Source organism: Myotis myotis, unplaced genomic scaffold (genome assembly GCF_014108235.1).
Source record: "Myotis myotis isolate mMyoMyo1 unplaced genomic scaffold, mMyoMyo1.p scaffold_m19_p_18, whole genome shotgun sequence".
Lineage (NCBI taxonomy): Eukaryota > Metazoa > Chordata > Mammalia > Chiroptera > Vespertilionidae > Myotis > Myotis myotis.
Window position 1 is genome coordinate 32,982,726 of NW_023416322.1, and position 16,527 is coordinate 32,999,252.

The window sequence follows — 16,527 nt, forward strand, 5'->3', positions numbered from 1 at the left end:
CTAGAAATACTCACTTTTTTGGAAGAATTGTTTGGGTATATTTGATGTTCCAAGAATTTATGAAACTTAAAAAATAGATTGAGGTCATAATGTGAAAGTGATCCAGAACTGGAAAAGCTGCCTATTTACCCACCAGTGTCCCTTGTCTATTCTCCTATAGTCAATGGTCCCTCTCAGGTGTGTGCACCTGAGCAGAGATGTTTCCCTACCCCCTAAAGTCACACATTCACCTGTGGTTCAGACTCCCACTCAAAGCTGTGTTTTAAAATCTCCCCTCCACCTCTTCTTTTCCCTTTGGATGGCAAAGAGTGACCAGGAAGAAAGAATAAGACTGTGCACGCACAACTAGTTTGACTGGATATAAATGATTATTTCTAAAACAAAGTCAATTTTAGTAAAACAATAATGCTTTTCTTTTTTTTCTGGTCAACTTGACCCTTAAAAAGGAGGTTTTCTTGAATAGTTCCCTGTTCAACTGGTGCTCTTGGCATCGTGAATAAAGAGAGCTAATGACAACATCCATCAGAGAGTTAAGCACACAGAGTGGGTGATAAAGTCAACAAGAAGCTGAGAACAAGATCTACCACGGATAAGCTGCCAAGAGTTGGCTATAGATTCCAAGTGGCCACTGTGGCTCATCCATCTTCCCCCCTCCGTGTCCCACCCCAACATCATCCCTCATGACAAGGTAGGAAAGCAAGAGAGAAGGGAAGTTCAGGAGTCAAGTACAGACGATAAATACGTAGCATAGCTGATCTAACTAATATAAATGCAGAGTCTCACTGGTAAATTCCAAATGACTTTCCATGAGAACAAAGAAGAGACTTTTATAAGTCAAAACAACCAACCAAATAAAGGTCAGAGTCTAGAAGAGCAAGTAGACACAAGTCATTGTCAGGTTTCCTCCAAGGAAGACTTTTTCTTGTCCTTCCCTCTCTCTCAAGCCCAGCTAAGGAGGTTGTAGAGTCTGTCTATTGTTCAAAGACTTGAAATTGTTTTCCTCGAATTATTCTCAACCCTGTACTTTCCTTGCCTCTCTTTTCAAAAGTAGGTTAGGGATATTCTGGTTCCCCTGAAGCATCTTAATGAGTTAGTCATGATTACAATTGCATCTTTTAAATTGCCCAACCGGTTGAAAGGCTGCCATGAAAGCAGCTTCTACAAACACAAGCTGGGCTGTGTTTTTCATTTTCTGATGTTGCAAAATGTGAATGAGGAGTTACCTCCAAGCGCATAATTAGCATAAAAACTGCTGAAGCTGAGAGGAGAGGTAGGCTACTATCCCAAAGGGAACTGTTGCTGTTGTTCCTAAAAGGAATGTGTACACTGAGACTAAAATAAAGAGAAGCTTTTTTGCTAACAAATGTGAAAAGGTTTCACACAGTCCATGGCACATAAATAAGTGCTCAAAATGTGTTCACTAGATCGTCTTTTCATGTTCCTCTGGTAACTCAAATTTCGGTCTCATAACCTCTCACGGTGTTTCTCCATCTCCCTCCCCCACCCCCACTCCCACCCCCATGTGGCCCTCCTAAGCAGCTTTTTTAGACATTTTTACATTTCTCCCCCATGACACTCTAATACCAGATACATTATTAATATCAGTTTGTGTACTGCATGTATATCTGCACTTTGTGCATGAAAACATTCAGTTGTTTTTTTTATCCCCCAAGAACCATCCTCACTCCTGTTGAGAACGCATGACCTAGCAGAACAGAGTAGACACAACAGAAGCAGATCACAGAACTTAAATGCTAGATGAAATCAACCTGGGAAAACATCCAGGCAGGTGTGGCAGGCATGGGAGTTTGTCTAGATCAGGCTTAGTATGGGTCAAGACAGACAGCTGGCCATAGAGGTTAGCTAACCAGAACATCGGTTGCAGAATGCAGCTGAAGGTAGTTTGGTGGAAGACAGGAGAGCAAAGTTCAAGACAGGCAGAGGCATGGAGAATATTGGTCCACTGGGTCAGAGAACGTCTCATACAGAGAGATCCCAGTGTCCACAAAAGTTCCATGGAACAGAAATTGCTCTAAGATCTGAAGCCAGATTAACCATTTTACCTTTGATCCTGAGAGCCCCTGAACCACTAGGCTGGCTGTGGCCTGTTAATGAAAATATCTGATTATTATAGGGAAACACAGCAAGCTGGTCCCTATATGAGAGCTACCCATATCACCCCATACTTCGAACCTTCTATGTCCGATGAAAGAACCAAGCCTTCCAACCTGACTTGGAGCTGCGCTGTGGAGTCATGTCCCAGGCATTCAAACAAGTTGATGGAATCAAAAGTCTGGTTTTCCTCTTCCTCAAGTCATTTCTTTTCTGGAGATCCTTTCCCTCCTGACCTAAAAACAGGGTGGATCTAGGGCCCTGACTGAACGCTCTCAAAGCTGTGCTTCCTAAAACCATCAGCGTCTCTCAAGGGCCTTTCTTGTTGATGTCCCAGGTCAGCGTCTCAGTGGCCGTTGGGGCTGCTGCTCATACTCTCCTCTTTGATTAGAGGTCAGTCACTCTGACTCTGGTCTTCATCATAATCCGCTTCCTCGAGTCTCCTGAAGTTCTCTCTGAGTGTCATGTCCATCTCCTCCTTCCTCCTTACTTTCCTCAAGGGCATCCTTTATCTTTGATTCTTTCCTATGACCCTCAATGCTCATGCACGCACCTGCTCAGTTTAATTTAATAAACAGTGTTGATCGCTTGCTGTATGCCCAGCACCGCTATAAACAAGACGTGGTCCTTGCACACCCTTGCGGGAGAACAGAAATGTACATAACCAGGGAAAACACAGTGTGAGATATGTAACACAGATGTGCACAAAATATCTTAGTAACCCAAGTGAGGAAGTGATTGATTCTTGAGGAGATCGTAAAAGGCATTGCAGAGAAAAAATTCGCATTTGTGCCTTGAAGAAGGAATAGAGATTCATAAAACAGAAAAATTGGAGGGAGAGCATTACAGAGAGAGAGAGATGAGGCTGGGGAAGGCAGAGGAAAGAAGGGTTAGAAAGTCCATGTGACTTGAGGGATGGTAGGTGTGCGAGTGTGGCTGGAGGGGTAGGGGTGGGAGTGGTTGGAGATGACCCCAGAGAGGCAGGAAACATGAGCTTCAGTCACCATTTAAATCTACATCTCAGTTCATGAAAATGGCTCATCACAGTGCCTGGGGCAGATCCATTTTCTAAAAATAAATTTGCTCATATGTACTATATGTCATGTACTGTACTAGGTACAAGTGACACAAAGAGAAGCTGCCCCCTCAAGAGCTCAAAGTATAGTAGGGAGATAGACATGTTTAAAAATTTAATGTATGCAACACAAGCTAATCCATGCAGTGATGGTAGCACATACATGACACAAAATAGAGAGCAACTGGCTCTGCATGGAAGGACTAACAGAGGACGCTTCGGAGTCCTGGCTGGGTAGCTCCATCGCTAGAGTAGACCATCCTCCTGATATGCCAGGTTTTCGAGTTCCATGCCTGGTGAGGGCACATGCAAGAATCAACCAAGGAATGCACAAATAAGTGGAACCACAAATTGATGTTTCTGCCTTACCCCCTCCCCCTCCAATCAGTTTTTTAAAAATATCTTTATTGATTTCAGAGAGGAAGGGGGAGGTGGAGAGAGATAGAAATATCAATGATGAAAGAGGTGCATTGATCAACTGCCTCCTGCACAATTGGGGATCAAGCCCGCAACCCGGGCATGTGCCCTGACAGGGAATCGAAATGTGACTTCCTGGTTCATAGATCAATGCTCAACCACTGAGCTACCGCATCTGGGTTCAAGTCAATCTTAAAAAACAGCACAGAGGATGCTTCAGAGAAAAATGCTATCTGAGCTGAGCTTTAAGAGACCAGTGGGCATTGGATGGTGTGGCAGGCGGAATAATGGCTCCCCAAAGATGTCCAGGTCTTAAACCTGTGACTGTTACCTTACCTGGCATTGGGGACTTTGCAGATGTGACTACATTCAGGGAAGATGAAAAGATTATAGATCACCCAGGTGAGTCCAGTGTATTCACAAGGATGCTTGCATGAAAGGGAGGCAGGAGTGTCAGCGCCAGAGGAGATGTGACGATGGAAGCAGAGATGGGAATGATGTGGCCAACAGACAAAAAACGTGGGTAACCCTCTAGAAACTGGAAAAAGCCAAGAACACATTCTCTCCCAGAGCCTCCTGAAGTTACGCAGCTCTGCGAAAAACTTGGTTTTAGCCCATGAGACTCATTTCAGACTTCTGATTTCCAAAAAAGTAAGATGATACATTTGTGTCATTTTTAAGCCATTAAGTTAGGGATCATTTGTTGCAGCAGCAATAAGACATGAATGTGGATGGAGCAGTAAGCGGGGTGTGGGGGTGGAGGGCAGTGCAGGCAAAAGGAATAGCAGAAGCACAGAAACATAAACTAGTATGGCACACCCTTGGGTCAGGGGCTACAGTTAGCCTCATGCTGCTGAGGTTCAAGGATCACCAGGTAGGAGGGAGTGGAGAAAAGGCTGGAGTGTGAGGCAAGGAGCAGATGATACAGGGTCTTGTAAGGAGGGGCCGTGCTATGGTGGAGTTTAGGTGCTGCTTAAGGCAAATTGGGAGCCATTTCCTGCTTTTTAAACAACAGAGTAAAAATAACAGATTTTCAATTTTGAAAGAAAGGCTGACAGAGAAAAGCCTGTCTGGGAGATTGTTTAGGAAGCTATTGTGAAAGTCCTGGGGCAGGAGCTACAGCTTGAACTAATGCCATGTGAGTAGAAGGAGAAGTCAGAATAAAGACTTACTTGACAGAATACTGGGGGCAAAGGCAATGGGAAGAGATGGGGATGACCCCAGGTTTCTGAATTGGACCTTAATGAACAGCCATGCTGCCTACTCAGATGGAGAAAGAAAACTAGAGATTTCTCTCAATGCTTCTTAGACTTATATTTTATTTTAGTGTCCACTAGGCTGCTTAGTCCCAACAACCTATATTTGTTTTTGTTGTTGTTGTTGTTGTTGTTTTAAAATATATTTTATTGATTTTTTTACAGAGAGAAAGGGAGAGGGATAGAGAGTCTGAAACATCAATGGGAGAGAAACATCGATTAGCTGCCTCCTGCACACCTCCTACTGGGGATGTGCCCACAACCAAGGTACATGCCCTTGACCAGAATCGAACCTGGGACCCTTCAGTCCACAGGTCAGTGCTCTATCTACTGAGCCAAACGGGTTAGGGCCCAACAACCTATATTTGGACTGTCTATATTCTCCTAGCTGTTTTTCCTAATGCTCGCCTTTCCCCTACTCAATGAATTCTCTATGTTGTAGTTACAACAACTAATTCAATATTCAACAGATACTTATTGGAGTGCCTACCATGTACCAGGTATATTATAATGAACAAAATAATTTTTAAATAAACTAGCTTGCATATAATCTAGAAAGATCTTTTCAGAAGGTAATTGTGGACATTTCCAGCACCAATTCACATCTTCCACAATGATCTCCAATTTCCTCTCATTTAACGTTTACATTTTATTAAACGAACATTATATGGGGAATATTATAATTAACAAAATAATTTTTAAATAAACTAGCTTGCATTTAATCTAGAAAGGTCTTTTCAGAAGGTAATTGTGGACATTTCCAGCACCAATTCACATCTTCCACAATGATCTCCAATTTCCTCTCATTTAACGTTTACATTTTTTGGTGTGTGCTCAAGTTCTCTGTCAACTCCCTATAACTCTCCCAAACTAACTATAAAGAGTTTCATTTGCAAATCGGTTGTGATCTAAGAGCAGTGCTTCTTCAACTATCTGTAGGTTTGTTGTTGTTTGTTTTTAAAAAATTCCAAGCTATTGTTGTCTGACACCTGGTCCTCTTGCACATGACTAATGCCCAAGTCATGACCCCTATGCATCACTGTGCAAATTTCACAACACTCAAACTTCACAACACTCACCCACAGCCTGCTCAATGGTGAGTCCACTGACGAAGTGCCTGTATGTCACGGCATTCTTAATTTGCTCTGACAAATTTTAAGTGCTTACTCTCAATGTCTGTACTCTCAATTTCAACACTGTCCTCAGATTGCACTTTGAGTCCCCATACTTACCAAGTTCCTTACTAAAACAGTTTTGAAGAATTTGGAAAAAATTATATGGTGGTGGCATTTTTTGCTAGCCCACAGAAGCCTATATTGGCCATACTAGCTTATAGTTTTCCTATAAATAGACCCTAGATTATGTGGAGGCAGGAGGATAAAAGTTCTAGAACTGCTGTTTGGCACATCACCTTTTTAAAGGAGCAAATGCTTCTTATTTCCCCTTCCTTTTTATGTTCTTCTCTTACTTCTTTAGTCAGCTACCTCCTTTAGTCAGCTACCTCCTTAATCCAACCCCTCACACAAATGAAAAATAAAATTAACGTGAAAGCCTCTCAATTCTTTATCAGTTCTTGCCAGAGATGGTCCAACCACCTCAACAGATGAAGGCATTTTAGCATAACTCATAGTTTAATTCAACCTCAGGCTTATGAACTGGGTGGGACTAGGAAATCGGAGCCTTTTGTCTCGGATTCACTGGTTCAACTCTGGGCTGGCTTTTGCTGGACGTCCTCCAGCCCCCAATGAGCATGTTTGCAGCCTTCTATTACAGCTCTTCTAGGACCTTTGTTCAGTCCTCATCCTCCTTATCCTTTCTTTGATTTGAACACCACTAACTCTTTCTTCCCTGTGGAATAAACTCTCTTGTTCTGTGGCTTCCATGACTCCACATTGGATTTATTCTTCTTCGTCATCTACTTCAATTTAGTCTTTGCTGTCTCACTCTCCTCTCTCTCCTCCTTTCCCAAGGGCCTCATCCTAGAGCTTCTTCTCTCACTCGTATGATCTCCAGGTGCCCTCACCCTCTCTGAGGAATTCCGTTATCATCCAGGTACTCATGACCTATATTCTTTCCTGAGTAGGAAACACATAATTCCAACTGTTTTCTCAGCCTCTTCATGTGTGTACCTTACAAACATCACATTTCAATTTAATGTCACTTCTCAAAAACCTCTTCTTACTGCATTTCATCTCTGGACACTGCCATCCACTTAAACATCCAGGATAAATGCTCCTCTCTTTTCCTCATTCCTCCCCTTCAAGCAGTCACCACTCACCAATCCAGCACTGCCGTGTTTCTCCAGTCATTCTCTTTTTCTCCATCTCCACTACCTTGCTCTGGCTCCCATCACTTTCTCACTGGAACCATTCTCAGTTCTCTCAACCCTCAGATCACCAGTGTCACACTGGACTCCAAGCTATCAGTCTCAGCCCTCTCCAGAGCAGCCTTTACTCAGCTGTCATTTTGCATTGTCCTTTCTCTCCACAGGCACATCCAATAATTCACACTCTTGAATACTGACCTTCACAACTCTTTTACTAGGTCCTATAATAGGATCAAAACTCTTTTCTTAGCATGGGTTACCAGGCCTTTCACACAGGCCTTGACTAGCTTCTGTAGACACTTCTACTTTAACAACAAAATCACCATATCCCATAGTCCATCCTCACAGGCTTCCTTAACATTTCTCAAGCATGCCACCATGTTCAGTATCTCTCAGGCCTCTGCACCTTTGAGCATTCTATTCTTGCCACCCAGGTATGAACCAACCCCTGCCCTCTGTCTTTATGGCCGACTGATCATTTACCTTCTGGGGCAGCTCCTCCAAGTGCAGGTCAGGGCTCCTTCCATTGCATTTCCAGAGCCCTTTGTTTACGGGCAGTTCAGTCAGTGGAGTGTTTATGAGCCAGATGCTGAGCTACGTTCTAGGGGTACAAAGAAGACAGTCCTGCCACAAAGGAGCTGACTTTCAACTAGCAGAGAAAGACATAAGTGTAAATAGCATATACATTTGTGTATTTTTTTTTTAAAAAAATCAATGTTACGAAGCACAATAGGTGCTATAGAAGTGTGAGCAGGACACAGTGGACAATAAGCAATGCAGGGAGCAGTTCATTCTACCTGTGAGAAGAAATTGGAGGAGAGGAACCTAAGGAAATGTATCATGAAGGAGCTAACCCTCGGGGAGGGGAACGAGGAGAGGATATCCCAGCAAAGTCCTGGCACGGTGGAACAGCACGTCATGTGTAGGGAAAAGCAATTGGTTCTCTACGGCCGATCTTTGACATTAACATTGATGCAGTTAGACAAGAGGTCAGAGAACAAGGAGGAGGATTTACCTGGCAGGCAATGAGGGGCCACTGCAGGGTTTCAAGCAGGGACAGATGAAATGTTCCAATTTCTATTTTTAGGGAGATCTTTCTAACAACAGTATACTGAGCACAGTATAATGCTTTGGGAGGGGAAGTTATATATCCACTCTCCCTATTAGATTTTGAGCTCCCTGATGTCAAGTTTTATGTCTCTTTCATTTTTACCTTCTCATGCCTAACACACTCATTGACCAAGCAATGAGAGAAGCTACCCGACGTCAGTGCTGGAGTGTGGATTGAGAGTCGGGGAGGCGAGCTCGAGGCCAGCTGGGCTTTGGTCTCTTCAGCTATAAAATGGTGGCTTATTCAAGACCATCTGTCAGTTCTCTTTTTCCCTAACATTCTGTAATCCTATAAGGGAGGTTCCTTTTTTTTGAAAGTTTGCAATCAATATTTGGTAATACAAATAACAAATCTGTCTCCAGTTTATAGAGATGAGTGTCAAGAACTTAGTGCACCATGAAGCACAAGTTGACCCAAAGGTTATATAAATCATTCTCTGAATAGTGAGCAATGATTCCAGTTAAATTATTCACACGGTAAAAGGACGGGTTCTTCCTGCTGAAGGGGTTCAGAATTGACTCCTCAAACGTTTATTCTTTTTTTTTTTTTTGAGAAAAATAAACAGAACATAGATTATTATTATAAGCCTTTAAGCGAAAAGACAAATGCATTTGGAAAACATTAGAAGCTTGAGGGAAACCCGAGCTTGATCCACCTTAAATTAGTCAGTTCTCCCTTATTAGCTCAGCAGAATACACAGAGCTCTATTCGTTTCTCCAGGTCCCTTTCATTGTATATCTTTGACTTAGTAGTATATACGCTCACATTTCTCCTTCATCGGTGGAACGTTGGCCTGATGGCTAGAATTTAAAATTCAGGATTTCTAGGAAAAGAGCCAATTTCTACTGGGGGTAGAGGTGAGGGGGGAAGCAAAGATTTCTCTTAGCCTCTCTTCTGTTTGATCTCTATCCTGCTGAGACTATAGCTTTCAACTAGCTTTCAATAAAACAGCTTTTTTTGGCTGAAATGATTTTACTATCTTTTATCCAGAGGGCTTTCTTTTTTAATTTTATTGAAGTAACTCATGAACATAGTTTTAGAAATCTAATAGTAATTCCCATTCTTCCTAAGTTCTATCATAATTATTGAGTAAATCAACACTCAGAGTTTACATGCTTATGACTATGTCCATTTTTTTTCTCTTTTTTTGCTGAGCTACGTAGAATAGCATATGTTCTCTTTCTTATTCAAAGTTTTTTTTTATTTCTTGATTGATTTCAGAGAGGAAGGGAGAAGGAGAGAGAGATAGAAACATCAATGATGAGAGAGAATCATTGATTGGCTGCCTCCTGCACATCCCCTACTGGGGAACGAGCCCGCAACCCAGGCATGTGCCCTCAGCCGGAATCGAACCTGGGACCCTTCAGTCCGCAGGCTGATGCTCTATCCACTGAGCCAAGCCGGCTAGGGCTCTTATTCAAAGTTTTAAAATATTCCTGGAGTTATTAATTGATACTCTAATTTTTTTCTTAATTTATTCAGTGATTAAATACTTCAATAGCTCTGTAACATGCCTCTCGATTCTATTTTCCTCACAATTAAGTACGTTAGTTTTGTGTGTGTTTTTTTATCCAGAAGATCTCCCTGGAGCCTTTCCTTCTCATATTCCAACCTGGATTGCTTGCTTTCTAGGCCTCCTGTTTTTCTTAATTAAAAGAAACATCAAATTAAATTAATTTTTTTAAATTAAAAGTTTCCTCCATATACTCTTCTACTATCATCTCTCTCCACTGATATTGGAATATAATTATTTAAACCTAATTTATTAGAGATTTTGCTTTTAAACTTTAATGTCATAGTAGCCTTTTCCCAAGAAATACTAGTAACATTCACTATCTAGTACTGAGCTCAAATATATAAATTATCTAATTTCTTAATATACTATCTATTCTCACTTTGACCATATTCTCATACATAAACAATGTCCCTGGGCTCCTTTTTACCATAAAACATAGCTGATGCCTTTGTACCCGGCCACAACTTCACAGAATGACTTATAGACCAGCTAAAGTAGCCTGGAAGCGATTCAACAAAATGGAGCCTCCTTTAAAACAAGCCTTTGGGAGAGGAAAAGAGGCCTGTTGAGTAGTTTGGTGGACACAAAAAGAAAGACAGTGGTGACACCACCCTTCCCTGATTCTCTCACACAGGCTCATGCTCTAGGTGGGCGGGTGAAGCCTGTGATGCTGGTAACCCCTTGGGCTTGGGCTTAGCTGAGCATGGACTCTGTTTTCAGTTGCTTGGCTTGTTCTTGGATGAGCTAACAGGGTGGATTCGGGTCTCACCATGTCATCTAAACAAACAAGTTGTGTAGTTTAGCAGTTTCGCCTCCAGAGAGGGCCTTGGCCTTCTAACCATGCTCCGGTACTAAAGAAGAGACAGGACTGTTCTTGACTGTCCATCTCCTCCAGGCTGTTATTCTTAAGGGGTTTATTCTCATTGGCTCATTTACCCCTAAATCCACTAAGAGCATCTTTGTTTTCATTTGTTGAACTGCATCTGAAATATTTGGGGGTATAAGGTTAACAGTCCTTAGGAATCAAAAAACTCTGGCCAGGTCCTTATCATATGATAGAAAGTTCTAAAATTCACAGCAAATTCTGAACCAAAATGCACTATTTGAAACTTAAGCTGGATATAATTTTAGCTTCTCTTTTATCTCTTGAAGAAAGTAAAAATAACACTCAATAGGAAAATTCCCAATAAAAGGGGTGTATATCCTGTTCCTTTCCTTATCTCCAAAATGAGATAATTATTAAAAAAATTTAATATCCTATGCAAGAAATAATAACAGGAAGGAGAGGTGTGGCCACTCCAGATGAGTTTCTCTTCCCCACCCTAGACCTAGTAGAACCTGGAGAAAATAATGTAAGAGTTACTGAAATACTAAAATATAACAAATTAATACAGAGTCTAAATGCTTTTCCATCCACTTCTTTTTGCTGATCTTTCCCTAAGGGTATCACATGTGAAAAGGCTAGCCTTATATCAAACCTGAGAGAAATGAGAGGGAATTGTGTACGAACTTCAGAAAATGGCAGATAAGAAAAATGAAAGGAATTTGGGAGGGATCCAAGATGGCAGCAGAGTAGGTGGAAGTTACATTTACCTCCTCCCAAAACCAAATCAGAATGACAACTAAGTTACAGAACAATCAACCAAATAACCAACTGAAGACTAGCTGAACAGAAGTCTTATAACCAAGGATTTATAGAAGAAGCCACCCTGAGACTGGACCTGTGGAAAGGGCTGGCCCTGCACCCACATGGGGCAGCTGAGAATCTGGTTGAGAATTGGAGGGATACCTCAGCTGCAAAAGTGCACTCTGGAAGAGTGAGGACTCTCAACCCCATGCTGGGCTTCCCAGCCTACAGCATCAACACTGAGAAGAAAAGCCTATGTAACATCTGGCTGTGAAAATCAGCTGGGATTTTGTTCACAAGGGTGAGATGGGAGATTGCTGAAAGCCCAGGTGCCCTCTTAAAGGACCAGCACACAAGATCTAGTTCACAGGTATTCATTTACCTTGGGCTCCAGCAGAAGGATGGAGGCTCAGAGAGGACTGGAGTCATACAAGGAGAGACTGGGTTGTGTGGCTTTGGGGAGAGGGCTAGAGCAGTGGTTCTCAACCTTCTGGCCCTTTAAATACAGTTCCTCATGTTGTGACCCAACCATAAAATTATTTTTGTTGCTACTTCATAACTGTAATGTTGCTACTGTTATGAATTGTAATGTAAATATCTTATATGCAGGATGATCGTAGGCGACCCCTGTGAAAGGGTCATTCGACCGCCAAAGGGGTCACGACCCACAGGTTGAGAACCGCTGGGATAGAGGGACAGCTGCCAATGTCCATGTGCTGAGTCCCTCTCTTACGCTACTCACAGATGCCATCTTTCCTGGGTCAAGCATTCCCCTCCATATGGCATCAGCCTCGGGGAATGCGCTTGCCCCACCCTCTCGACTCCCAGTGGCCCTGCCCTGCCAAGCTCTTGCCCTATGGAGGAGTCTGCTGGCTGCAACCAGCCTGGGCCTGCTTTGCAGTTTTTCTTGGAAGGCTCTCAAGGAGGTTCGGGCAGACTTGGGAGGTGATAGAGACACACAGGAAGAGACTGAGTTGTGTGACTTTGGGGCGAGGGCCATTTTCCCCTGCATGCCCCGAGCAGTGCCACTGTTCCTGTACAAAGCCCTCTCTCCATAGGGCCAAATCTTAATCTCTTTTAGCCTGATGAACTCTGCTGGCACCAGCCAGATGACTCCCTGAGACCCTGGCCCACTGCAAAAATCCACAGGCCCCAGGCAGGTGGCAGCCGGCCTTGATGAATCCTGAGACTTTTGCCGAGTTTGAATCTACATCAACGCAGTGAACACCACTCACCCCTACCTGGTGACACTGAAACTGCCTCACAAATCTCAGGTACCGCCAGAGGCTCTTTCATTGGCTGAGCCTAACAGGAGCCGGGAGGTGGAGGAGAATCGCAGGGTGCCTTGGGCATTTTGCTGACCTGCCCCAGGCGCAGTACTGACAGAAGGCTGCTTCAGTAGACAGCTTGGCCCCTCTCATGCACACCCAGGTCCGGAATAGGCAGCCACCAATGTGGATCACATTGTGGCTCCTAATAGGTGGCCCAGAGCTTGTCATAAGCAGCATCTGACATTGACCTGCACTGGAGTCCTTCCTGAGAGGCACCAAAATCAATACCTCCAGTGGCTGGCTTCAGTGTAAAAGAGCACGACCTTATTAACTCTACAGGTAGCAAACCAAAAGGGAGATCTTGGCAGGCGCCAGAACCTGCTAGAATAAATTCCACTTCATGGGGTCAGCTCCTACACAGCAGCTCATGGTCGGCATCAGTCCTCACAGCCAGCCAGCCTGAGGGCCCAAACCACCCACAGATGGGCCAGAAGCAGTTCCAGCAAGATCTTTGGCCATCAAATGAAATAATAAATAAATAAATAAATAAATAAATAAATAAATAAATAAATAAATAGATGGTCATTTGGTTATAAGATCTAGGATATAGGATTTCAGTTATACTTTTCTAAGATAGTCAGATAAATCATTGGTTAATCAAGGGTTATATGAGAACTATGTGATTGTTTCTTTAATATATAATTAAAGAATCACAATATATTATTTTTAGAACTGCATTTTAGGTCCTCACTTGTTTTATAAATGAAGAGTTGATATCTTATTAGAAAAAAAAGGGGGGGACACTAAAGATGTGATCTTTAAACTCCTAGCCCACTTTACTGTTTTACCAGGTAATGCATTTTTATTCAAGGTGAAGAAAATAGAATGTATAGAATTAGAATACTAAACTTAGCAGAAAGTAAAAATAAAATGAAAGGTACCTTTTGCTATCTAGGAAGATTTTAATGACTATAAATAAACAAATGTTATGATCTTATTGAATATCAACTTCATTGGTATGTAGGTTGCTTTCGAATACTGGCAACTGGTACCTGTTAAAAACAGGTTGTGGAATGCTGGCCCAGCTTATGTAAGAATGGCCCTACACTACTGAAGAAATAATGACAGAAAGTAACTCTAGTCCTAACCGGTTTGGCTCAGTGGGTAGAGCGTCGGCCTGCGGACCGAAGCGTCCCAGGTTCGATTCCAGTCAAGGGCATGTACCTTGGTTGCGGGCACATCCCCAGTAGGAGGTGTGCAGGAGGCAGCTGATCGATGTTTCTTTCTCATCGATGTTTCTAACTCTCTATTCCTCTCCCTTCCTCTCTGTAAAAAATCAATAATATATATATATTTTTTAAAAAGACAGTAACTCTACACTTATTTTGCTTCTTGTGAAAAAGAGGGCAGAAAACGATGATTTAAAAAAATAAGCTCGTCACTTTGTTTTAGAAACAAAGGTAACAAATTTTGAGTACCAAACATTTAAACAGCTAAGGGTTGTTTTAACAAACCATTTACTGGGAGATATATACTGAGATAACTGAGTCTACAGAGCCAAGGCAGCATGGTGGCTGCAAGAGTCAGATTGTCTGGTTGTGAATTCTGACTCCCACTCTCTAGTCATGAGGTCTTGAACAAGTTACTTTCTGCACTTCAGTGTCCTCACCTGTAAGATGGAAACAATAATGACGCATATGTCAGAGTTTTGTGATGTTTGAATCAGTTAATATGTGTAAAATGATTAGAAAAGTGCCTGGCACAGAGTAAGCACTTCAGAAACGTTCAGATTTAATTACACTGATTAAAATTCTTCATAACTATGAATGGCCTGAGATTTTAATGGGGTATAGGACTGAGACTGAAGTAATATAGACCACAGATCTAGAAAGTTTAAAAAGTGGATCCTTCTATATCCCAGGATCCTTGTTTACGTTAGAGCAGAGATTGGAATCTTTTCATCTAGAACCTATACCTATAAACATGTAGCCAAAATTAAATACAGTTGAAAAGTGAACTTCTATTTTGGCTCCTACTCTTGTTCTTTCTCCTATTTTTTCCCCCTTTTCTACTGGTATAACATTTTTTTCCTCAATTAATATAATTTGAGTTCCAGTTATAGTAAAGCCACAGGCTAGATTCTGTATAGTGTCAATCACATACATGTTTCAGAGTTAAATAAACTACTATAGAAATCTTAGAACATGTACAACATTGTTACTAGGGAAAACACATTCCACAATGGCAAATCATTGTTTAAGAATTCATCTCCAGAGAGATTTGAAGATGGCAGTGTAGGAAAAGGCTGTACTCACCGCCTCCCATAACCACATCAGAATTACAACTAAAATACAGAACAACCATCATACAGAGCCGCGAGAAAGCTGGCTGAATAGAGGTCCTACAACTAGAGAAATAAAGAAGAAAGCACACAGAGACTGGTAGGAAATGTGAAGGCACAGAACGGGCTGGTCGAGCACCCACGTATGCTGCTTTTTTTAAGCGGGAGGGAGATCATCTCTGGGGAAGCTGCCTGGAGAAGCAAGGGGTCCCAGCTCCACACCAGGCAGTAAGAACCATGGGCTGTAAAAACCAGTGCAGATTGGGGCTCACTGACACAGAGGTTGCTGGAGACCCAGCTGTTCCCCTTAAAAGGCTGGCACCAAGAAATAAACTTACAAAATCCTGCTTCCTTTGAGCTCCAGCACAGGTTGAGCCTCTGGGGCACACAGACACATACAAGGAGGAACTGGATTGTCTGGCATCAGGGCAGGAACTCTGGGGCAGCTTTCTCCCAGACGGAGGTGTTCACAGGAATCATTGTTTCTATGCTGGGACCTCCCAGGGCTGACTGGTGGCCATTCCTGTTTGTTCTACTCTGGTGATTCCCTAAGACCCCGCCTCATCCAATTTACAACCCCACCCCAGCTGTTTGCAATGGCTTTGGCATATGAATTGCCTGTCTTTGCTCAGGCTTAATTTTCTCAAACAAGCTGCAGCTGGGTCAGGGAGCCTCAAACCTATCAATAAAAGACCCAAGACCTGGCACCAGCACCAGCACCAGCCTGCCTTGCTTCATAGCTGGGCCTCATCTGGGCACTTCCAAACTTGATACAAGAGGAGGAATCTGCATATCTCTCTGTAGCTCCTGCTGGGTGGCCTCAGGCAGTGGCTAACTTTGCACTTCCCTGGAGACCCAAGAGCCAGTATACCCAGTTATCAGCATCAGACCATACCAGATTACAACTCTACACATCCATAAGCCACACACTCAAGGGTAAGATTCAGTGAACACCAAAGCTCCACTGAAGCAAGTCCTGCTCCATAGGGGTGTCTCCTGCACAGCAGCTCTCTCACTGTAGTCACAGCTGGTCCTCATAGCCAATTGGCCTGGAGGTCAATTCCTCCCAGTGACACCAGCAGCAAAAAAGGCTCAACTACAATAAGACTGTGCTCCTAACCCAGAAAGGGGTGCACCTAGAGCTCCCAGCTCAGATGACTGGGGAGGCTGAGCCACTGGGCCCTATAGAATACCTACTACACAAGGCCACTCAACCAACTCAAGGAGACATAGCAGCTCTACCCAAAACATAGAAATAAACACAGGGATGCATCCAAAATGTGGAGACAAAAAAACATGTCACAAATGAAAGAAATGGAAGAAAGCAAACTACTGGACGTAGAGTTCAAAACCATGGTTATAAGGTTATTCAAGAATCTTTTAGAAATCTCCCCCAAAATGGAAAAGCACTAGTCAGAAATTAAGCATACACTGACTGAAATAAAGAATAATATACAGGGATTCAACAGACTAGA

At 42.7% G+C, this 16,527-nt stretch overlaps 1 long non-coding RNA gene across 2 annotated transcripts in view; it reads left to right on the forward strand.

Annotated features, from left to right (window-relative positions):
• Positions 1 to 16,527, forward strand: part of LOC118673436 — a 64,942-nt gene that overhangs the window by 13,342 nt on the left and 35,073 nt on the right. Inside the window, exon 1 of one of the 2 annotated variants that reach the window (XR_004973371.1) lies at positions 12,038 to 12,714. The exons of the other annotated variant lie outside the window; for it this stretch is intronic. This is a non-coding gene — a long non-coding RNA (uncharacterized LOC118673436). Of the gene's footprint in view, positions 1 to 12,037; positions 12,715 to 16,527 lie in introns of those variants that run through there. 2 annotated transcript variants of the gene reach the window in all.